The sequence below is a fragment of the Coregonus clupeaformis genome, chromosome 35 (genome assembly GCF_020615455.1).
Source record: "Coregonus clupeaformis isolate EN_2021a chromosome 35, ASM2061545v1, whole genome shotgun sequence".
Taxonomy (NCBI): Eukaryota; Metazoa; Chordata; class Actinopteri; order Salmoniformes; family Salmonidae; genus Coregonus; species Coregonus clupeaformis.
In genome coordinates this window covers 6,387,344-6,411,436 of record NC_059226.1, presented here as the reverse complement: position 1 = coordinate 6,411,436, position 24,093 = coordinate 6,387,344, and the positions used below count along the sequence as shown (strand labels likewise).

The window sequence follows — 24,093 nt, the reverse complement described above, 5'->3', positions numbered from 1 at the left end:
CGGAAAATGTAGACATAATCAGCATTGGCATTTTGTGCAATACACACCTGGGTTCAAATACTATTTGAAATCATTTCAAACCCTCATCTGTGCTTGATTGAGCTTGTCTGTTGCAATTGAACCAATTGATAAGTGCAAACCCCACGCCACTGGGACTTCAGGCTGGCTAAAGAAAACATTCAATTTCTTTGAAAGATTTCAAATAGTATATAAACTCGGGTCTGGTGTCATACTGCCACCATCCGGTTGTTATACCATCATGTCACCATCTGGTAGATCAAGCTGCAGGTTGGAAAATGGTAGAAAAACCATCATGGTTGAAGTTATGGGTTCTTGAGGCAAATGTTCTCCTTATGACAAAAGGGACTTTTGGAACAAAATTGTCACTGTAGAACAAATGGAGCTGGTCTTCACTAAATATCATTTCGTAGAATGTGTTGGAGAACTTTATTTGGCTACTCATACCAAAATGTCGTATTCAATTTAAGAGCTAAGATCAATTTTTTAAAATGTTATCTTGGGGGTGACTTTTTATTTCTTGAAATGTAACATTACTTGCATATTATTTTACAGTTTACATAAAAGACAAGTAAAGCCTATTGAGTAAAAATAAACCCTCCATATTTAGGTATACAGGTTACTCTGAGCCTCGTTGATTTTGGCAAACCTTTGGGAGGACGTCTGCACTCGGACAAGGCTCCAACTGGTGGTTAAAGGTGCGGGGAGGGAGGGAGAGCGAGAGATCAGCAAAAGGAAAATACACACCGCTCTTAAGAAAACAAATGTGTTCATTCTATCACTCCTATAGTGAGGGAAAAAAGTATTTGATCCCCTGCTGATTTTGTACGTTTGCCCACTGACAAAGAAATTATCAGTCTATAATTTTAATGGTAGGTTTATTTGAACAGTGAGAGACGGAATAACAACAAAAAAATCCAGAAAAACACATGTCAAAAATGTTATGAATTGATTTGCATTTTAATGAGGGAAATAAGTATTTGACCCTCTGCAAAACATTACTTAGTACTTGGTGGCAAAACCCTTGTTGGCAATCACAGAGGTCAGACGTTTCTTGTAGTTGGCCACCAGGTTTGCACACATCTCAGGAGGGATTTTGTCCCACTCCTCTTTGCAGATCTTCTCCAAGTCATTAAGGTTTCGAGGCTGATGTTTGGCAACTCGAACCTTCAGCTCCCTCTACAGATTTTCTATGGGATTAAGGTCTGGAGACTGGCTAGGCCACTCCAGGACCTTAATGTGCTTCTTCTTGAGCCACTCCTTTGTTGCCTTGGCCGTGTGTTTTGGGTCATTGTCATGCTGGAATACCCATCCACGACCCATTTTCAATGCCCTGGCTGAGGGAAGGAGGTTCTCACCCAAGATTTGACGGTACATTGCCCCGTCCATCGTCCCTTTGATGCGGTGAAGTTGTCCTGTCCCCTTAGCAGAAAAACACCCCCAAAGCATAATGTTTCCACCTCCATGTTTGACGGTGGGGATGGTGTTCTTGGGGTCATAGGCAGCATTCCTCCTCCTCCAAACACGGTGAGTTGAGTTGATGCCAAAGAGCTCCATTTTGGTCTCATCTGACCACAACACTTTCACCCAGTTCTCCTCTGAATCATTCAGATGTTCATTGGCAAACTTCAGACGGGCATGTATATGTGCTTTCTTGAGCAGGGGGACCTTGCGGGCGCTGCAGGATTTCAGAGCTTCACGGCGTAGTGTGTTACCAATTGTTTTCTTGGTGACTATGGTCCCAGCTGCCTTGAGATCATTGACAAGATCCTCCCGTGTAGTTCTGGGCTGATTCCTCACCGTTCTCATGATCATTGCAACTCCACGAGGTGAGATCTTGCATGGAGCCCCAGGCCGAGGGAGATTGACAGTTCTTTTGTGTTTCTTCCATTTGCGAATAATCACACCAACTGTTGTCACCTTCTCACCAAGCTGCTTGGCGATGGTCTTGTAGCAAATTCCAGCCTTGTGTAGGTCTACAATCTTGTCCCTGACATCCTTGGAGAGCTCTTTGGTCTTGGCCATGGTGGAGAGTTTGGAATCTGATTGATTGATTGCTTCTGTGGACAGGTGTCTTTTATACAGGTAACAAACTGAGATTAGGAGCACTCCCTTTAAGAGTGTGCTCCTAATCTCAGCTCGTTACCTGTATAAAAGACACCTGGGAGCCAGAAATCTTTCTGATTGAGAGGGGGTCAAATACTTATTTCCCTCATTAAAATGCAAATCAATTTATAACATTTTTGACATGCGTTTTTCTGGATTTTTTTGTTTTTATTCTGTTTCTCACTGTTACATTTTACATTTTAGTAGACGCTCTTATCCAGAGCGACTTACAGTTAGTGAGTGCATACATTTTCATACTTTTTTCATACTGGCCGCCCGTGGGGAACGAACCCACAACCCTGGCGTTGCAAACGCCATGCTCTACCAACTGAGCTACAGAGGGCCTATCTGTTCAAATAAACCTACCATTAAAATGATAGACTAATCATTTCTTTGTCAGTGGGCAAAGTTACAAAATCAGCAGGGGATCAAATACTTTTTTCCCTCACTGTATGATACTGGGATATTGGATACTGTACAGTCCCACAGGAGGTTGGTGGCACCTTAATTGGGGAGGACGGCTCGTTGTAATGCCTGGAGCAGAATTAGTGGAATGGTACCAAATACATCAAACACATGGTTTCTATGTGTTTGATGCTATTCCATTCACTCTGTTCCAGGAATTATGAGCCATCCTCCCCTCAGCAGCCTCCTGTGTACAGTACTCACTTTAACCAACTTGCTTAGACTTGTCAGAGCAGGTTTGCAGGTTTCCATGGTGACTGAGTCCGGGCTGATGACATCAGTGTAACATTGGTACAGAACAGCTGGAATCTGATGGACTTGGCAGTGGCTCAGTACTGAGGAAAGAATAGAGATTAATTTTACAATTTGGGTCATTCTGTGTGAAAATAATCCAAGAATGATCATGACGTTTTTCCTGAACCCATGGAGAGCAGAGACAGTATGGCGGTACCTGCAGCTGGCAGTCCAGTGAGGATGTTGGGCTGCTCTACTGCAGGGCAGAGGGCCTGGCTTTTGTAGGCACTGCTCTTGAAGGAGCGTAGGAAGGGGATGGTGCTACCGTAGAGGTAGTCTGGCGTTTTGTACTCAGCCACAGGGCTGTCTGAAAGCACCATCACATTGAGCCCTCTATTCTGGAGTCAGCCAAACACCTAGTACAGAGGGAAGGAGGGAGAAAAGCAGACAGTGAGAGACCTTTAGCCATTGCTGACAAATGGTTTTTGGACACCATAGCTCCCCAATTATAACCTTACATCTGCGTAATGTATTCATATCAAGCAGTGGGCATCAACCTCTACAAGACGACAATACAATCACAAGAGCATTACCTTTTCTGTCCATTGAAACAGCTGGTCCTCAGCAATGTAACAAGTGCTTTGGCATATTAGAACCTACAAAAAGAAAACAATAATATCCTTTAAAGAATCTGCTGTAATTGCTGAGGTGCATATCTCAGTGTTTCACTCTGACTTCAGAAGCAATTAAAATATTGTTGAAACACACCTTAAAGTTCCATATACAGTGCATTCGGAAAGTATTCAGACCCCTTGACCTTTTCCACATTTTGTTATGTTACAGCCTTATTCTAAAATTTAAGAAATTGTTTTTTTCCCTCATCAATCTACACACAATACCACATAATGACAAAGCAAAAACTGGTTTTTATAAATTTATGTAATTTATTTATTTATTATTTTAACGGAAATATCACATTTACATACGTTTTCAGACCCTTTACTCAGTACTTTGTTGAAGCACCTTTGGCAGCGATTTCTCCTATTCTTCTCTGCAGGTCCTCTCAAGCTCTGTCAGGTTGGATGGGGAGCGTTGCTGCACAGCTATTTTCAGGTCTCTCCAGAGATGTTCGATCGGGTTCAAGTCCGAGCTCTGGCTGGGCCACTCAAGGACATTAAGAGACTTAACGCAGGAGTGGCTTCAGGACGTCTTGGCTGTGTGCTTAGGGTCGTTGTCCTGTTGGAAGGGGAACCTTCTCCCCAGTCTGAAAAACATCCCCACAGAATGATGCTACCACCATGCTTGACCGTAGGGATGGTACCAGGTTTCCTCCAGACGTGACACTTGGCATTTAAGCCAAATAGTTCAATCTTGGTTTCATCAGACCAGAGAATCTTGTTTCTCATGGTCTGAGAGTCCTTTAGGTGCCTTTTGGCAAACTCCAAGCAGGCTGTCATGTGCCTTTTACTGAGGAGTGGCTTCTGTCTGGCCACTCTACCATAAAGGCCTGATTGGGGGAGTGCTGCAGATATGGTTTTCCTTCTGGAAGGTTCTCCCATCTCCACAGAGGAACTCTGGAGCTCTGTCAGTGACCATTGGGTTTTTGGTCACCTCCCTGACCAAGGCCCTTCTCCCCGATTGCTCAGTTTGGCCGGGCGGCCAGCTCTAGGAAGAGTCTTGGTGCTTCCAAACTTCTTCCATTTAAGAATGATGGAGGCCACTGTGTTCTTGGGGACCTTCAACGCTGCAGATATATTTTGGTACCCTTCCCCCTGTGCCTCGACCCAATCCTGTCTCTGAGCTCTGCGGCAATTCCTTCGACCTCATGGCTTGGTTTTTGCTCTGACATGCACTGTCAACTGTGGGACCTTATATAGACAGGTGTGTGCCTATCCAAATAATGTCCAATCAATTGAATTTACCACAGGAGGACTCCAATCAAGTTGTAGAAACATCTCAAGGATGATCAATGGAAACAGGATGCACCTGAGCTCAATTTCGAGCGACATAGCAAAGAGTCTGAATACTTACAGTACCAGTCAAAAGTTTGGACACACCTACTCATTCAAGGGTTTTTCTTTATTTTTACTATTTTCTACATTGTAGAATAATAGTGAAGACATCAAAACTATGAAATAACACATATGTAATCATGTAGTTACCAAAAAATTGTTAAACAAGTCAGCTTTGCACACTCTTGGCATTCTCTCAACCAGCTTCAAAATAGCCACCCTTTAACTTGATGACAGCTTTGCACACTTGGCATTCTCTCAACCAGCTTCACCTGGAATGCTTTTCCAACAGTCTTGAAGGAGTTCCCACATTTGCTGAGCACTTGTTGGCTGCTTTTCCTTCACTCTATGGTCCGACTCATCCCAAACCATCTCAATTGGGTTGAGCCAGGGGATTGTGGAGGCCAGGTCATCTGATGCAGCACTCCATCACTCTCCTTCTTGGTAAAATAGCCCTTACACAGCCTGGAGGTGTGTTGGGTCATTGTCCTGTTGAAAAACAAATGATAGTCCCACTAAGCCCAAACAAGATGGGATGGCGTATCACCGCAGAATGCTGTGAAAGCCATGCTGGTTAAGTGTGCCTTGAATTCTAAATAAATCACAGTGTCACCAGCAAAGCACCCCCACACCATAACACCTCCTCCTCCATGCTTTACGGTGGGAAATACACATGCGGAGATCATCTGTTCACCCACACCGCGTCTCACAAAGCCACGGCGGTTGGAACCAAAAATCTCAAATTTGGACTCCAGACCAAAGGACACATTTCCACCGGTCTAATGTCCATTGCTCGTGTTTCTTGGCCCAAGCAAGTCTCTTCTTATTGGTGTCCTTCAGTAGTGGTTTCTTTGCAGCAATTCGGCCAAATCCTGTGTGAATTTAAGTATGCTCCCTCTAATTCTCTCTCTCTCCCTCCCCTCCCAGGAGGACCTGAGCCCTAGGACCATGCCTCAGGACTACCTGGCCTGATGACTCCTTGCTGTCCCCAGTCCACCTGGTCGTGCTGCTGCTCCAGTTTCCACTCTTCTGCCTGCGGCTATGGAACCCTGACCTGTTCACCGGACGTGCTACCTTGTCACAGACCTGCTGTTTTCAACTCTCTCTCTCTACCGCACCTGCTATTTCAACCTCTAAATGCCTGGCTATGAAAAGCCAAGTGACATTTACTCCTGATGTACTGACCCTGCTGGTCATCTATGAACATTTGAACATCTTGGAGAAAAATCTGGCCTTAATGGCCATGTACTGTTATAATCGCCACCCGGCACAGTATGAAGGGGACTGGCCACCCCTCAGAGCCTGGTTCCTCTCTAGGTTTCTTCCTAGGTTTCTGCCTTTCTAGGGAGTTTTTCCTAGCCACCGTGCTTCTACATCTGCATTGCTTGCTGTTTGGGGTTTTAGGCTGGGTTTCTGTATAGCACTTTGTGACATCTGGTGATGTAAAAAGGGGTTTATAAATACATTTGATTGATTGATTGATTGATGAAGGCCTGATTCACGCAGTCTCCTCTGAACAGTTGATGTTGAGATGTGTCTGTTACTTGAACTCTGTGAAGCATTAATTTGGGCTGCAATTTGAGAGGCTGGTAACTCTAATGAACTTATCCTCTGCAGCAGAGGTAACTCTGGGTCTTCCATTCCTGTGGCTGTCCTCATGAGAGCCAGTTTCATCATAGCGCTTGATGGTTTTTGCGACTGCACTTGAAGAAACTTTCAAAGTTCTTGAAAATCTCCGTACTGACTGACCTTCATGTCTTAAAGTAATGATGGACTGTTGTTTCTCTTTGCTTATTTGAGCTGTTCTTGCCATAATATGGGCTTGGTCTTTTACCAAATAGGGCTATCTTCTGTATACCCCCCTACCTTGTCACAACACAAATGATTGGCTCAAACGCATTAAGAAGGAAATAAATTCCACAAATTAACTTTTAAGAAGGCACACCTGTTAATTGAAATGCATTCCAGGTGACTACTTCATGAAGCTGGTTGAGAGAATGCCAAGAGTGTGCAAAGCTGACTTGTTTAACACTTTTTTTGGTTACTACATGATTCCATATGTGTTATTTCATAGTTTTGATGTCTTCACTATTATTCTACAATGTAAAAGATAGTACAAATAAATAAAAACCCTTGAAAGAAAAGGTGTGTCCAAACTTTTGACTGGTAGTGTATGTAAATAAGGTATTTATTTTTAATTCTAAAAACCTGTTTTTGCTTTGTCATTTTGGGGTATTGTGATGAGGAAAATGTTTTATGTAATCCATTTTAGAGTAAGGCTGTAACTTCACAAAATGTGGGAAAAGTCAAGGGGTCTGAATACCTTCCGAATGCACTGTACACCAGATAGGTGCATGAAATGTGTTGTTAGTGTGCATTCTGAGATTGGAAGGTTGAGGGTTTGATCCCTGATCGAGTCATAGCAAATATCGGGCTGACTTGGGGTTAAGGCCCTGCGATTGAATAGCGTTCTGAGACAGACTAGCGTCCAAGAATAGGTTCCTGCCCCGTTCTGGGTTGGACAAGGCTTACTTACATTAAGTGTATCCTATCAGACTGGTCTCATAGACTAGACGTAACACAGTAAACATATATCCGGGACACTCAAATTAGTTTGATATGTATTGTTTGGTATGGTTACTTAAGACAGAAGATGACTTAAGGCAAAAATGAAAGTAGGGTGTTTGGTCGGGGTGGATGGGTGGGCGTATATAACGCGAACGTCTAGCAATCTAAAGTTTGCGTGTTCGAATCTCATCACGGACAACTTAAGCAGTGGGCGTATAGCGCAAATGTCTAGCAATCCAAAGGCAGCGTGTTCAACTTTACAACTACTTACTACCTTTTAGCTACTTAGCATGTTAGCTTACCCTTCCCCTAACCTTACTCTTAAGCTTAACCCCTAGCCTAGCTAACGTTAGCCAACTCGCTAAAGTTAGCCACCTCGCTAACTGTAGCCACACAACAAATTGGAATTCGTAACATATAATACGTTTAGCAAATTCGTAACATATCATAAGAAATGGATGATGGACATCCACAAATTAATACATACCATACGAAACGTAACATATACTAATTGGAGTGTCCCGGATTTACATTTACTATGTTACATCTATTCCTGAGTCCAGGTTGATCCTATGCACAATTGTTAGTGTGTGTTGAGTTTGATCGGCCACTCACTGCTGGGTTGTCCATGTGTCTGTAGAAGAGACAGGCTGGCTCTCCAGGTAGTGGGACACTGCTCTGTCTACTGGAGCCCCGACTCCTCTCATTCCACAGTGACACACAGCCCACTGCAGCTCAGCTCTCAGCGTTCAACACATATGCAGACAGAAACCCTGAAATGCAATGGGAGAGAATGCTTGTCATTCCTTATGGCATACAGCAGCCATAGAGAGCGAGAGAGAGGCGACAAGAGTTGTCTCAGGTGAGCTTACCTGCAGCATTAGGGCCCACTGCGATGATGAGGTCTGAACACTGCAATGTGTTGCTGCCAGAGCCTAGTGATTGTGTGACTTTTGGGCACCACTCAATATGGACCTCCCTGTTAGACATGAGCAACAATCATCAGTCAAAATCATACACATATTTTCTTATAGTGTACTAGCAATCGAAACAAAAAGAGCAGTGCTCAGTGGAGAACAGAAGACTTGTCATTTTAATGATCCGTATGCATTGGATGTTTCAAAAGAACAATCTCTTCTGCAGACTATGAACGAAGATTAAACTAAATAGGATTCTAGTTCTGTAGGTGAAACATTTCAAAGCAGTAGCTACCTAACGAAATTAAAAGCTGAGTTCTTTCACGTACAGTTTGTGTACTGTGGGTTTGTGTACTGATTCACGCAGTCTCCTCTGAACAGTTGATGTTGAGATGTGTCTGTTACATGAACTCTGTGAAGCATTTATTTGGGCTGCGATTTCTGAGGCTGGTCAGTCTAATGAACTTATCCTCTGCAGCAGAGGTAACTCTGGGTCTTCCTTTCCTGTGGCGGTCCTCATGAGAGCCAGCTTCATCATAGAAACTTTAAAAGTTATTTACATTTTCCGGATTGCCTGACCTTCATGTCTTAAAGTAATGATGGACTGTCATTTCTCATCTTATTTGAGCTGTTCTTGCCATAGAATGGACTTGGTCTTTTACCAAATAGGGCTATCTTCTGTATACCACCCCTACCTTGTCACAACACAACTGACTCAAATGCATTAAGAAGGAAATAAATTCCACAAATGAACTTAACAAGGCACACCTGTTCATTGAAATGCATTCAAGGTGACTACCTCATGAAGCTGGTTGAGAGAATGCCAAGAGTGTGCAAAGCTGTCATCAAGGCAAAGGGTGGCTACTCAAATATAAACTATATTTTGATTTGTTCAACACTTTTTTGGTCACTAAATGATTTCATATGTGTTATTTCATAGTTATGATGTCTTCACTATTATTCTACAATGTAGAAAATAGTAAAAAATAAAGAAAAACCCTTGAATGAGTAGGTGTGTCCAAACTTTTGACTGGTACTGTATATATAAATATATTAATTATATATTTTTTTTTTACTGGGGTGAAAATGCAATCGCTATAAGTGCCCTTGAGTGTTTCAGTGATGTGGTTTATTCCACAATTTGTTATTTAAAACAATATTTATAAACGGTTTACTGCAATAACCTTTTCATTGATCATTACAAACACCTCAAATAAAATTCAAATTATAAAAACAAAGCCTTGCCTACTTTTACAACCTTTGATTTTCATAAAAAGTCAAGTGTTGATTTGATAGAAATAATCAACTCATATAAAATTGCATTTTAATCTATTTTTTGCTATTATTTTTTCATTGATTGTCATAGAAACATCAAAACAAATGGCAATTATTCTATAAAAAAAATCTGGTATACTTTTATAACCTTTAATTTGCATAAGAAGTCAAGTTTTGATTTGATAGAAATAATCAAATCATATAAAAATGCATTTACAGTGCCTATAGAAATTCTACATCCCCTATTGTTGTGTTACAAAGTGGGATTAAAATGGATTTAATTGTAATTTCTTGTCTATGATCTACACAAAACACTCTAATGTCAAAGTGGAAGAAAAATTCCCACATTTATATACCTTGATTAGATAAGTATTGTGCAATATTTGCCCATTATTCTTCAAGCTCTGTCAAGGTGTTGGGGGATTATGGCTAGACAGCAATTTTCATGTCTTGCCATAGATTTAAGCAGATTTAAGTCAACTGTAACTTGGCCATTCAGGAACAGTCACTGTCTTCTTGGTAAACAACTCCAGTGTAGATTTGGCTTTGTGTTGTAGGTTATTGTCCTGCTGAAAGGTGAATTCCTCTCCCAGTATCTGGTATAAAGCAGACTGAAGCAGGTTTTCCTCTAGGATTTTGCCTGTGCTTAGCTCCATCCCGTTTCTTTTCATCCTGAAAAACTCTCCAGTCTTTGCCGATGTCAAGCATACCCATACCATGATGCAGCCAGCACCATGCTTGAAAATTCGGAGGCAGTTACTCAGTAATGTGTTGGATTTGCCCCAAACATAATACTTTGCATTTAGGCCAAAAAGTGTATTCCTTTGCCATGTTTTTTTGCAGTATTACTTTAGTGCCTTGTTGCATATTCTGTATATTTGTATTATTCTTTTCACTCTGTCATTTAGGTCATTATTGTGGAGTAACTACTATGTTGTTGATCCATCCTCAGTTTTCTCCCATCACAACCATTGAACTCTGTAGCTGTTTTAAAATCCCCAATGGCCTCATGGTGACATCCCTATCCAGTTTCCTTCCTGTCCAGCAACTCAGTTCAGAAGGACAACTGCATCTTTGATGTGTCTGGGTGGTTTAATACATAATCTACAGCATCATTATTAATATTAATTTCTATATTATTTTTCATGACATGTACATTGAAGTATTATTTGCAGTTGTCACTATGATAATGAACACACTCTGAAACAATGATCTGTTACCACCTTATTAATAGGCCTACAGTGTGCAGTAGGATGCGTTGATCAGTTGATTGGTAGGTGTACTGCAGAACAATAAACGATAAACGGTCCGCTGCTGTAGATGCTCGCCAACGTTTATAGTTACAGTGGGGAGAACAAGTATTTGATACACTGCCGATTTTGCAGGTTTTCCTACTAACAAAGCATGTAGAGGTCTGTAATTTTTATCATAGGTACACTTCAACTGTGAGAGACGGAATCTAAAACAAAAATCCAGAAAATCACATTGTATGATTTTTAAGTAATTAATTTGCATTTTATTACATGACATAAGTATTTGATACATCAGAAAACCAGAACTTAATATTTGGTACAGAAACCTTTGTTTGCAATTACAGAGATCATACGTTTCCTGTAGGTCTTGACGAGGTTTGCACACACTGCAAGCAGGGATTTTGGCCCACTCCTCCATACAGACCTTCTCCAGATCCTTCAGGTTTCGGGGCTGTCGCTGGGCAATACGGACTTTCAGCTCCCTCCAAAGATGTTCTATTGGGTTCAGGTCTGGTACTGGCTAGGCCACTCCAGAACCTTGAGATGCTTCTTACGGAGCCACTCCTTAGTTGCCCCGGCTGTGTGTTTCGGGTCGTTGTCATGCTGGAAGACCCAGCCACGACCTATCTTCAATGCTCTTACTGAGGGAAGGAGGTTGTTGGCCAAGATCTCGCGATACATGGCCCCATCCATCCTCCCCTCAATACGGTGCAGTCGTTCTGTCCCCTTTGCAGAAAAGCATCACCAAAGAATGATGTTTCCACCGCCATGCTTCACGGTTGGGATGGTGTTCTTGGGGTTGTACTCATCCTTCTTCTTCCTCCAAACACGGCGAGTGGAGTTTAGACCAAAAAGCTCTATTTTTGTCTCATCAGACCACATGACCTTCTCCCATTCCTCCTCTGGATCATCCAGATGGTCATTGGCAAACTTCAGACGGGCCTGGACATGCGCTGGCTTGAGCAGGGAGACCTTGCGTGCGCTGCAGGATTTTAATCCATGACGGCGTAGTGTGTTACTAATGGTTATATTTGAGACTGTGGTCCCAGCTCTCTTCAGGTCATTGACCAGGTCCTGCCGTGTAGTTCTGGGCTGATCCCTCACCTTCCTCATGATCATTGATGCCCCACGAGGTGAGATCTTGCATGGAGCCCCAGACCGAGGGTGATTGACCGTCATCTTGAACTTCTTCCATTTTCTAATAATTGTGCCAACAGTTGTTGCCTTCTCACCAATCTGCTTGCCTATTGTCCTGTAGCCCATCCCAGCCTTGTGCAGGTCTACAATTTTATCCCTGATGTCCTTACACAGCTCTCTGGTCTTGGCCATTGTGGAGAGGTTGGAGTCTGTTTGATTGAGTGTGTGGACAGGTGTCTTTTATACAGGTAAGGAGTTCAAACAGGTGCAGTTAATACAGGTAATGAGTGGAGAACAGGAGGGCTTCTTAAAGAAAAACTAACAGGTCTGTGAGAGCCGGAATTCTTACTGGTTGGTAGGTGATCAAATACTTATGTCATGCAATAAAATGCAAATTAATTACTTAAAAATCATACAATGTGATTTTCTGGATTTTTGTTTTAGATTCTGTCTCTCACAGTTGAAGTGTACCTATGATAAAAAATTACAGACCTCTACATGCTTTGTAAGTAGGAAAACCTGCAAAATCGGCAGTGTATCAAATACTTGTTCTCCCCACTGTATGTATCATTTATTGTTATAGTTATCGTTTTAGTTATTGTCTTTGGTGTGGATGACCCTTAACAGGAGGTACTGGTGTAGTTTGGTCTTTTTGGGGGGGTCTAACAGTAGTATATCTAATAAACAATGCATGTGCTAAATGTAGGTGAAAAGCTTACCCTCAGTTCAGACAGATATGAAATTGGTGTAAGGCTAATGTCATCTGAATTACCAAAAGCCAACATTTTATTCAAACATTCATGATAAATCTTTTGCAAAATATATTTAAATTAAAGGCCCAGTGCAGTCAAAAACTAGATTTTCCTGTGTTTTATATTTCCACACTATGAGGTTGGAATAATACTATGAAAATTATGATAATGCCCTTTTAGTGTAATAGCTGTTTGAAAAGACCGCCTGAAATTTCAACCTGTTTTGGTGGGATTGTCACGATCGTCGGGAAGAGAGGAGGACCAAGGCGCAGCGTGTTGAGCGAACATACTTTAATTAGTTAAAGTGCAAACACGATACAAAACAACAAAACGACTCGTAACGTCCTAGGTAACAATGACCAACTGGAACAAAAACCCACAAACACCAAGGGAACACAGACAGTTTAAATATGGCTCCCAATCAGAGACAACCAGCCACAGCTGACACTCGTTGCCTCTGATTGGGAGTCACTCAGGCCAACAAAGAAACAGAAGAACTAGAACCCCCAACATAGAAATATACCACATAGAATGAACACACCCTGGCTCAACATATAGAGTCCCAGAGCCAGGGTGTGACAGTACCCCCCCCTAAAGGCGCGGACTGCGACCGCGCCTCCATTAGAACAAAACAGGGGAGGGCTGGGTGGGCATTCCTCCTCGGCGGCGGTTCTGGCTCCGGCCTTTCCCACCACCCTCCAATAAACCCCCCATAGCGCCCCTGGTCCGGTCTGGCCCCGCTGGCTGGAGCTGAACTGGACGTAGCAGGAGCGGTTAGCTTCAGCTCCGTAGTGGAGCAGTTGACCGGTACCTTACCAGGCACCGGTGACCCAGGCACGGGTTGTGCTGGACTGACGACTTGCACCCCTGGCTTGGTGCGTGGAGTAGGAACGGGCCGAACCGGGCTGACGACTCGCACCCCTGGCTTGGTGCGAGTGGCAGGAACAGGCCGGACCGGGCTGGCGACGCACACCGTAGGCTTGGTGCGAGGAGCAGGGACAGGCCGGACCGGGCTAGCGACGCACACCGTAGGCTTGGTGCGAGGAGCAGGGACAGGCCGGACCGGGCTGGCGACGCACACCGTAGGCTTGGTGCGTGGAGCAAGGACAGGCCGGACCGGGCTGGCGACGCACACCGTAGGCTTGGTGCGAGGAGCAGGGACAGGCCGGACCGGGCTGGCGACGCACACCGTAGGCTTGGTGCGAGGAGCAGGGACAGGCCGGACCGGGCTGGCGACGCACACCGTAGGCTTGGTGCGTGGAGCAGGGACAGGCCGGACCGGGCTGGCGACGCACACCGTAGGCTTGGTGCGAGGAGCAGGGACAGGCCGGACCGGGCTGGCGACGCACACCGTAGGCTTGGTGCGTGGAGCAGGGACAGGCCGGACCGGGCTGGCGACGCACACCGTAGGCTTGGTGCGTGGAGCAGGGACAGGCCGGACCGGGCTGGCGACGCACACCATAGGCTTGGTGCGAGAGGCAGGAACAGGCCGGACCGGGCTGGCGACGCGCACCGTCCATTTGGTGCGAGGGGCCGTAACAGGCCGGACCGTACTGGGGACACACACCACTGGCTCTACCCCAGGATCTGGAACGGGCCGGACCGGACTGGTAACACATCCCAGTACCTCTCGCCGTGCCTCTAAACCTTCCTTCCCTTCCTTTACCAGTGACCCCCGTAACCTGGTGGCCTTTTGAATACGCCCCTTTTCTGCCTCCGTCAGCCCCGTCGTCCATGCCCTGTGCCCCCCCCTAAAAATTATTTGGGGTTGCCTCTCGACCGTCCGACGACGACCCTGATCACGCCGTTGCTCCTCTCTCCGTCGCCTCTCTACAGTCTCACTCCATGGCCGGCGATCCATCCCGGCCAGGATTTCCTCCCAGGTCCAGGACCCCTGTCCGTCCAAAATCTGCTCCCACGTCCAGGCTGCCTGCTCCTGGACACGCTGCTTGGTCCTGGTATGGTGGGTTTTTCTGTCACGATCGTCAGGAAGAGAGGAGGACCAAGGCGCAGCGTGTTGAGCGAACATACTTTAATTAGTTAAAGTGCAAACACGATACAAAACAATAAAACGACTCGTAACGTCCTAGGTAACAATGACCAACTGGAACAAAAACCCACAAACACCAAGGCAACACAGACAGTTTAAATATGGCTCCCAATCAGAGACAACCAGCCACAGCTGACACTCGTTGCCTCTGATTGGGAGTCACTCAGGCCAACAAAGAAACAGAAGAACTAGAACCCCCAACATAGAAATATACCACATAGAATGAACACACACTGGCTCAACATATAGAGTCCCAGAGCCAGGGTGTGACAGGGATGGAGTTTTGGCCTGTCTGGTGACACGGCCATGTGGTAAATTAGTTAATAGACCAATAAGAAAGAGTTCCAAACCTCTGCCAATAACAGCTAGTTTTCAGTTTTCCCCTCCCCACTCACACCACTCCCAGACAGCCCTAGAAAAATTATTGCTTGAGAAATTGCTTTGCTAAGAAGCTTTTTCTGTTTCTTTTTGACCATTTTAATTGACAAAAATCACAGTAGGGTACTTCATTGTTACCCAGAAATTATTTGATGTTGAGATAAAAATGGCTGCATTGGACCTTTAACAATTATAATGTACGAATACATTTTACATTGTTTTTATCTGTTGCGGTCCAAGAAATGTTAGACATTATGACATCAGATAGAAGGGAGGGAGAAAGGCTGGAGTAAGCTAGGTTTCCATAGACCTTCGATTACATATTGTAGCAGATTTACTTAGTTTATTATGTATATAAATATGTAGAAATGCACAGTGAAATGTCTATCCACGTCATCAATGGTCACACAATGGTCTTGATGAGTGCTGGCATGGTCTGAGAGTGGAGGAAGTTAGTATGAGTACTGTCCCAGAATCCCAGGTCCAGTGGTGATGTCATGGCCACCACAGAATGATCCCAACCTGGGTTGAGTGAGAGGGCAGGAGCACAACATTAAATTCAATAGACACGATCATCATTTCTAATCCCAATCTTGCCCGTGCCTTGAATAGAAAGAAAGGAAAAACACTGTAGTTTTAGTGTTGAGCAGGGTGGAGTGAAGTTGCTAATTCCTGGTATGGTACACTCTTAGAAAAAGGGTTCTAAAAGGGTTCTGCGGCTGTCCCCATAGGAGAACCCTTTTTGGTTCCAGGTAGAACTCTTGAGTTCGATGTAGAACCCTTAGTGTGGGTTCTACCTGGAACCAAAAGGGGTTCTTCAAAGGGTTCTCCTATGGGGACAGCCAAATAACCCTTTTTGGTTCTAGATAGCACCTTTTTTTCTATGAGTGTATGTGGTTATGCCTTTAGATTGCAGGAAACAGCTGGTTCAGGTTTAAAAAAAAGCTACATTCTCCAACTTCCAGAGGGGGGTAACCCATCCTCACATACTTCGTGACCCCTATAAAATAATGAGTGCATGACGCTCGTAGGTGGGATGGTAAGGTTTGTTTGTGTGCCTTACCAGTAGCAGCACAGCTCCCAGCAGTAGTAGCAGGACAGCCAGCAGACAGGAGGAGATGACTGTGATGACCACCATTCCTCCAGATCGCTTCCCTATCCACTCATCTATGGAGGACCAGGACCTCTCTGCACAGACAGAGAATAAAATAGAATAAAATGTTTTATCGTCCTTTAAAGAGGGAACACAACAAACATGTCTTTGAAACATCTATCCTTTTCAATTCAGGGTTCTTGCAACATTTGAAAACATTCAGATATGAAACGTTCTACTTTGTTGTCTACACAACACACATGTCGGTCATTGAATTGTGGTCATTTAATTATCTCAATAATAATGTTCCAAGTTCATGTAAGCCCAAAATTATAGCAGCTACTCATAATTTTTTTTGCAATCTGAACATAGAAATGATAGGAGGTCGTCTGTACTCTTTAAAGGTCCTTTATACGAAATAGTGTATGTTCCAGGTGTGTAAGGATCAAAATAAGAATTCTAGAAGAGATGGAGACCTGCACACTGTCAAAAAAGGGGAATACATACAAAACTGAGGCTTATATGCAAAAATAGAGATGTTTTATTGGGACATAATGAAGCCCAAAAGTTAAAAGTTTAGGTGCAGAAAAGTGCATAAATGAAAGGTGAAAAATCTAAACACAAACGTTTTGCCATCAAGTCATCATCAGTGTGGATGGTGAGCACACACACTATGCTTCCATTTAATTGCATATATCACATGATCTAGTGAGCAAATCTATACATGCAAATGTAACAGTATTGCTTCTGTCCCTCTCCTTGCCCCAACCTGGGCTTGAACCAGGGACCCTCTGCCAGTGACATGCGGTCAGGGTAGACTGCCTGCCCTCTGAACATTTATGAAAAAAGAACTGTAATGAAAAATAAATAAATATACTTTTTTATTAATAATAACTTTGTCATCTTCATGTTTTGTCTGCATGATCAAATGGATTTCTGAACTAGTACGGTGATCTGATACAAAATGTCCAAGGAGGCCAGGGGAAAGGCAGCCTCCCTGCTTGCCTTTCTCCCACTCTTCAAACTCCAAACTCAATAGAGCCCCACAGTGGACGTGTCATAATACCCATAAAACCTAGCGGTCAAACAGAGAAATGGTTCCAATCGTTTTCCACCATTCATTTTATCCATAGGATTTTAGAAACACTTAAAATAAGGGCTGAGTTTTGTGTAGTCTTACCCTGATGTGACGTTTTGATAACTGTGTAAATATCTCTCGGATAACGTGACTTTTATCAATATATTCGGCTCTATTTACTCTCAGATTCGAAAATGCTAATTAGCATCAAAGTAGACATCATGCAAGACTACAAATCCCTGCAAGCTCCTGCACGTCATCTTTAGCTGACACCTTTGCTAACAGGTATTGTGTCAATTTAAAACTTGCCCAAAACAGTTCACAGAATTGTCAATTTAAGGAAATGTAGCCAATTTATGCATTACAAAATTGAGTTAACATTAGATAGATAATCCAGAGATTCTTACCTTTGCCTTGATTCGGCAGTCTCATCCAGATCATCATGGCATTTGTAGTTCTGTATGATAGCCAGTCTCATCCAGATCATCATGGCATTTGTAGTTCTGTATGATAGCCATTTCATTTTGGGGAGGTAAATACAGTCGAATATATTGATAAAAGTCACCTTGTCGTAATGAGATTTATACGGTTATCAAAACGTCACGCCAGGGTAAGCCTACACGAAACACAGCCCTTATTTGGTTGTGTTTCGGGATTCATCCAATGGCATTGAGGAGTATACCACCTCAGTCACCGGCTTCATCAATAAGTGCATCAACGACATCGTCCCCACAGTGACCGTACGTACATATCCCAACCAGAAGCAATGGATTACAGGCAACATCCGCACCGAGCTAAAGGCTAGAGCTGCCGCTTTCAAGGAGCGGGACACTAATCAGGACGCTTATAAGAAATCCCGCTATGCCCTCAGACGAACCATCAAACAGGAAAAGCGTCAAAACAGGACTAAGATTGAATCCTACTACACCGGTTCTGACGGTCGTCGGATGTGGCAGGGCTTGCAAACTATTAAGGACTACAAAGGGAAACCCAGCCGTAAGTTGTCCATTGACGCGAGACTACCAGACAGGCTAAATGCCTTTTATGCTTGCTTCGAGGCAAGCAACACTGAAGCATGCATGAGAGCACCAGCTGTTCCGGACAACTGTGTGATCACGCTCTCCGTAGCCGATGTGAGCAAGACCTTTAAACAGGTCAACATTCACAAGGCCACGGGGCCAGACGGATTACCAGGACTTGTACTCAGAGCATGCGCGGACCAACTGGCAAGTGTCTTCATTGACATTTTCAACCTCTCCCTGACCGAGTCTGTAATACCTACAGTCGTGGTCAAAAGTTTTGAGAAGGACACAAATATTAATTTTCACAAAGTCTGCTGCCTCAGTTTTTATGATGGCAATTTTCATATACTCCAGAATGTTATGAAGAGTGATCAGATGAATTGCAATTAATTGCAAAGTCCCTCTTTGCCATGAAAATGAACTTAATCCCCCACAAACATTTCCACTGCATTTCAGCCCTGCCACAAAAGGACCAGCTGACATCATGTCAGTGATTCTCTCGTTAACATAGGTGAGAGTGTTGACGAGGACAAGGCTGGAGATCACTCGGTCATGCTGATTGAGTTCGAATAACAGACTGGAAGCTTTAAAAGGAGGGTGGTGCTTGAAATTATTGTTCTTCCTCTGTTAACCATGGTTACCTGCAAAGAAACACGTGCCGTCATCATTGCTTTGCACAAAAAGGGCTTCACAGGCAAGGATATTGCTGCTAGTAAGATTGCACCTAAATCAACCATTTATCGGATCATCAAGAACTTCAAGGAGAGAGGTTCAATTGTTGTGAAGAAGGCTTCAGGGCGCCCAAGAAAGTCCAGTAAGCGCCAGGACCGTCTCCTAAAGTTGATTCAGCTGTGGGATCGGGGCACCACCAGTGCAGAGCTTGTTCAGGAATGGCAGCAGGCAGGTGTGAGTGCATCTGCACGCACAGTGAGGCAAAGACTTTTGGAGGATGGCCTGGTGTCAAGAAGGGCAGCGAGGAAGCCACTTCTCTCCAGGAAAAACATCAGGGACAGACTGATATTCTGCAAAATGTACAGGGATTGGACTGCTGAGGACTGGGGTAAAGTCATTTTCTCTGATGAATCCCCTTTCCGATTGTTTGGGGCATCCGGAAAAAAGCTTGTCCGGAGAAGACAAGGTGAGCGCTACCATCCGTTCTGTGTAATGCCAACAGTAAAGCATCCTGAGACCATTCATGTGTGGGGTTGCTTCTCAGCCAAGGGAGTGGGCTCACTCACAATTTTGCCTAAGAACACAGCCATGAATAAAGAATGGTACCAGCACATCCTCCGAGAGCAACTTCTCCCAACCATCCAAGAACAGATTGGTGACGAACAATGCCTTTTCCAGCATGATGGAGTGATAACTAAGTGGCTCGGGGAACAAAACATAAACATTTTGGGTCCATGGCCAGGAAAGTCGCCAGACCTTAATCCCATTGAGAACTTGTGGTCAATCCTCAAGAGGCGGGTGGACAAACTAAAACCCACAAATTCTGACAAACTCCAAGCATTGATTATGCAGGAATGGGCTGCCATCAGTCAGGACGTGGCCCAGAAGTTAATTGACAGCATGCCAGGGCAGATTGCGGCGGTCTTGAAAAAGAAGGGTCAACACTGCAAATATTGACTCTTTGCATAAACTTAATGTAATTGTCAATAAAAGCCTTTGACACTTATGGAATGCTTGTAATTATACTTCAGTATACCATAGTAACATCTGACAAAAATATCTAAAAACACTGAAGCAGCAAACTTTGTGAAGACCAATACTTGTGTCATTCTCAAAACTTTTGACCACGACTGTACATGTTTCAAGCAGACCACCATAGTCCCTGTGCCCAAGAAAGCGAAGGTAACCTGCCTAAATGACCACCGCCCGTAGCACTCACGTCGGTAGCCATGAAGTGCTTTGAAAGGCTGGTCATGTCTCATATCAACACTATCATCCCGGAAACCCTAGACCCACTCCAATTCGCATACTGCCCCAACAGATCCACAGATGATGCAATCTCAATCGCACTCCATACTGCCCTTTCCCACCTGGACAAAAGGAACACCTATGTGAGAATGCTGTTCATTGACTACAGCTCAGCGTTCAACACCATAGTGCCCACAAAGCTCATCACTAAGCTAAGGACCCTGGGACTAAACACCTCCCTCTGCAACTGGACTGGACACATTGACTCGGTACCGGTACCCCCTGTATATAGCCACATTATTGTTATTTTATTGTGCAACATTATTTTTTTAAACTTTAGTTTATTTAGTAAATATTTTCTTAACTCCATTTTCTTAAAACTGCATTGTTGGTTAAGGGATTGTAAGTAAGCATTTCACAGTAAGGTCTACACATGTTGTATTCGGCACATGTGACAAATAACATTTGATTTGATTATTTTAAGTGTTTCTAAAATCTCCTATGGGAAAAATGAATGGTGGGAAAACGATTGGAACCATTTCCCTGTTTGACCGCTAGGTTTTATGGGTATTATGACTCATATTGTGGTACTCTATGCAAGGCATTGACATGACTTGCTAATGGGTGTTTCTACTTTATACTGCCAGTTAATGGACGCCGAAAGGCAGGCAGAGTTACATATTGCAGCTTTAACTTTAAGTAAAACATTAGGAAATGTAGCTGGCCACATTTGTTCTATGAAGGACATTAGAAATATGATAGCCATGCATCGTCTTTGCAAAAACAGACCTTGCTTTTTCATTGTAAGCTCATTTACTTGTACCCTGGTATACGGTATACCACCCAAGACTACCGGACAGTGCAAAGGGCCACATGAAAATACACAATTATCCCTCGGCTGGACTCAGAGTCCTACATCTATCCATTTATCTAGTTGCATTGGAATTGAGGGAAAATGTATTGAAATACTTTGCCACGTCCAGTTGAGACCTACCTGATCCGGAGGCGATGGCAGCCCACACTTGACAGATGCTTTGGCTGCACATGGCAGTGCTGGTTACCCTGCCGCTCGCCTCATAGGGGAGGATCTCAGGAATATGATCCACAGACACAACTACACAGAGAGAAGAAAAACTATTTACTACTTCTGGATCATTCCTTTTTACACAATAGATTTCAAACCAGAGCCACACGAGACCTCAATGTGTGGCTCTGTATCAAACACTTTCTCTCAAAGCTGGGCCACGCTGAAGTCATAGAAGTAAGATCAGATCGGAAACTTTTCAGAGTAGTTTATCTGATACTCTTTCCCTACTACCCTCCTATGGAAGATGATAGCCATCCCTTCCTCTTAATGGCTGTTTATCTGCTCTTTATCTAGTGGACTAGATATTACGTTCTGAGAAACATATTCTTGATTTTGCCATCTGATCCTGATGCAAGACATTTATGCAGATGTATACTACTCGCTACCAAGCTACCAGGGTTTGGACGCTATCTGTGCGAGAGCATAAGAAACTTCACTCTTGCTGTTCCTCCAAGTCTTGTCATGTTACAAAATGTTTGAATCTATCCGTAGTCTGAGACAATGGGAGAACAATACAAGCTCAAGTGACAATTACTGTAGAAAGGCCTCATTATGCTGTCTCGGACTGTCATTACTTTCATATGGATAATTGTATTCACTGCAACAGCTATTAATCATAACTAGCTGTACTACTCTCTGATGCCGCAGTAAAAGTACATACTGTACCTTCAGAAAGTATTCACACCCCTTGATTTTTTCCACATTTTGTTATGTTACAGCCTGAATTTAAAATGGATTACATTCTGATTTTGTGTCTGTGGCCTACACATAATAAGCCATAATGTCAAAGTGGAATTATGTTTGTAGAATTTTTGACAAATTCATAAAAAATGAAAAGCTGAAATGTCTTGAGTCAATAAGTATTCAACCCCTTTCCTATGGCAAGCCTAAATAAATTCAGGAGTCAAAATCTGCTTAACGACTTGTAAGTTGCATGGACTCACTCTGTGTGCAGTACTAGTGTTTAACATGATTTTTTGATGACTACCTCATCTCTGTACCCCACACATACAATTATCTGTAAGGTCCCTCAGTCGAGCAGTGAATTTCAAACATAGATTCAACCACAAAAACCAGGGAGGTTTTCCTAAGCCTCGCAAATAAGGGCACCTATGGTAGATGGGTAAAAAAAAAAAAAGCAGACATTGAATATCCCTTTGAGCATGGTGAAGTTATTAATTACAATTTGGATATTGTATCAATACACCCAGTCACTACAAAGATACAGGCGTCCTTCCTAACTCAGTTGCCGGAGAGAAAGGAAACCGCTCAGGGATTTCAGCATGAGGCCAATGGTGACTTTTAAAACAGTTACAGAGTTTAATGGCTGTGATAGGAGAAAACTGAGGATGGATCAACAACATTGTAGTTACTCCACAATACTAACCTAAATGACAGAGTGAAAAGAAGGTAGTCTGTACAGAATACAAATATTCCAAAACATGCATCCTGTTTGCAATAAGGCACTTAAGTAAAACTGCTAAAATGTGGCAAAGAAATTAACTTTATGTCCTGAATACAAAGCGTTATGTTTGGGGAAAATCCAACACAACACATCACTGAGTACCACTCTTCATATTTTCAAGCATGGTGGTAGCTGCATCATGTTATGTGGGTATGCTTGTCATCGGCAAGGAGTGGACTAGTAATTTTTTTGGATAAAAATAAACGGAATAGAGCTAAACACAGGCAAAATCCCAGAGGAAAACCTGGTTCAGTCTGCTTACCAACAGACACTGGGAGACAAATTCACCTTTCAGCATAACAATAACCTAAAACACAAGGCCAAATATACACTGGTGTTGCTTACCAAGGCAACATTGAATGTTCCCGAGTGGCCTAGTTGCAGTTTTGACTTAAAATCAGCTTGTAAATCTATGGCAAGACTTCAAAATGGCTAGATCGGGTTCAAGTCCGGGCTCTGGCTGGGCCACTCAAGGACATTCAGAGACTTGTCCCGAAGCCACTCCTGTGTTGTCTTGGCTGTGTGCTTAGGGTCGTAGTCCCATTGGAAGGTGAACCTTCACCCCAGTCTGAGGTCCTGAGTGCTCTGGAGCAGGTTTTCATCAAGGATCTCTAAGTACTTTGCTCCGTTCATCTTTTCTTCGAATCTGACTAGTCTCCCAGTCTCTGCCGTTGAAAAACAACCCCACAGCATGATGCTGCCACCACCATGCTTCACCGTAGGGATGGTGCCAGGTTTCCTCCAGACGTGACGCTTGGAATTCAGGCCAACGAGTTCAATCTTGGTTTCATCAGACCAGAGAATCTTGTTTCTCATGGTCAGAGTCCTTTAGGTGCCTTTTAGCAAACTCCAAGCAAGCTGTCATGTGCCTTTTACTGAGGAGTGGCTTCCGTATAGCCACTACCATAAAGGCCTGATTGGTGGAGTGCTGCAGAGATGGTTGTCCTTCTGGAAGGTTCTCCCATCTCCACAGAGGAACTCTGGAGCTCTTTCAGAGTGACCATCGGGTTCTTGGTCACCTCCCTGACCAAGGCCATTTTAAGGTATTTCTGTTTTTTAATTTTAATAAATTTGCAATAATTTATATAAACCTGGTTTTGCTTTGTCATTATGGGGTATTGTGTGTAGATTGATGAGGGGAAAAAACGATTCAATCCATTTTAGAATAAGGCTGTAAAGTAACAAAATGTGGAAAAAGTAAAGGGGCCTGAATACTTTCCGAATGCACTGTCGTGGTCAAAAATTTTGAGAATGACACAAGTA

The 24,093-nt window shown here is 43.5% G+C and overlaps 1 pseudogene; it reads right to left on the bottom strand.

Annotated features, from left to right (window-relative positions):
- Window positions 1-624: 624 nt before the first annotated feature.
- Window positions 625-8,393, bottom strand: LOC121550634 (annotated as a pseudogene).
- Window positions 8,394-24,093: the final 15,700 nt, after the last annotated feature.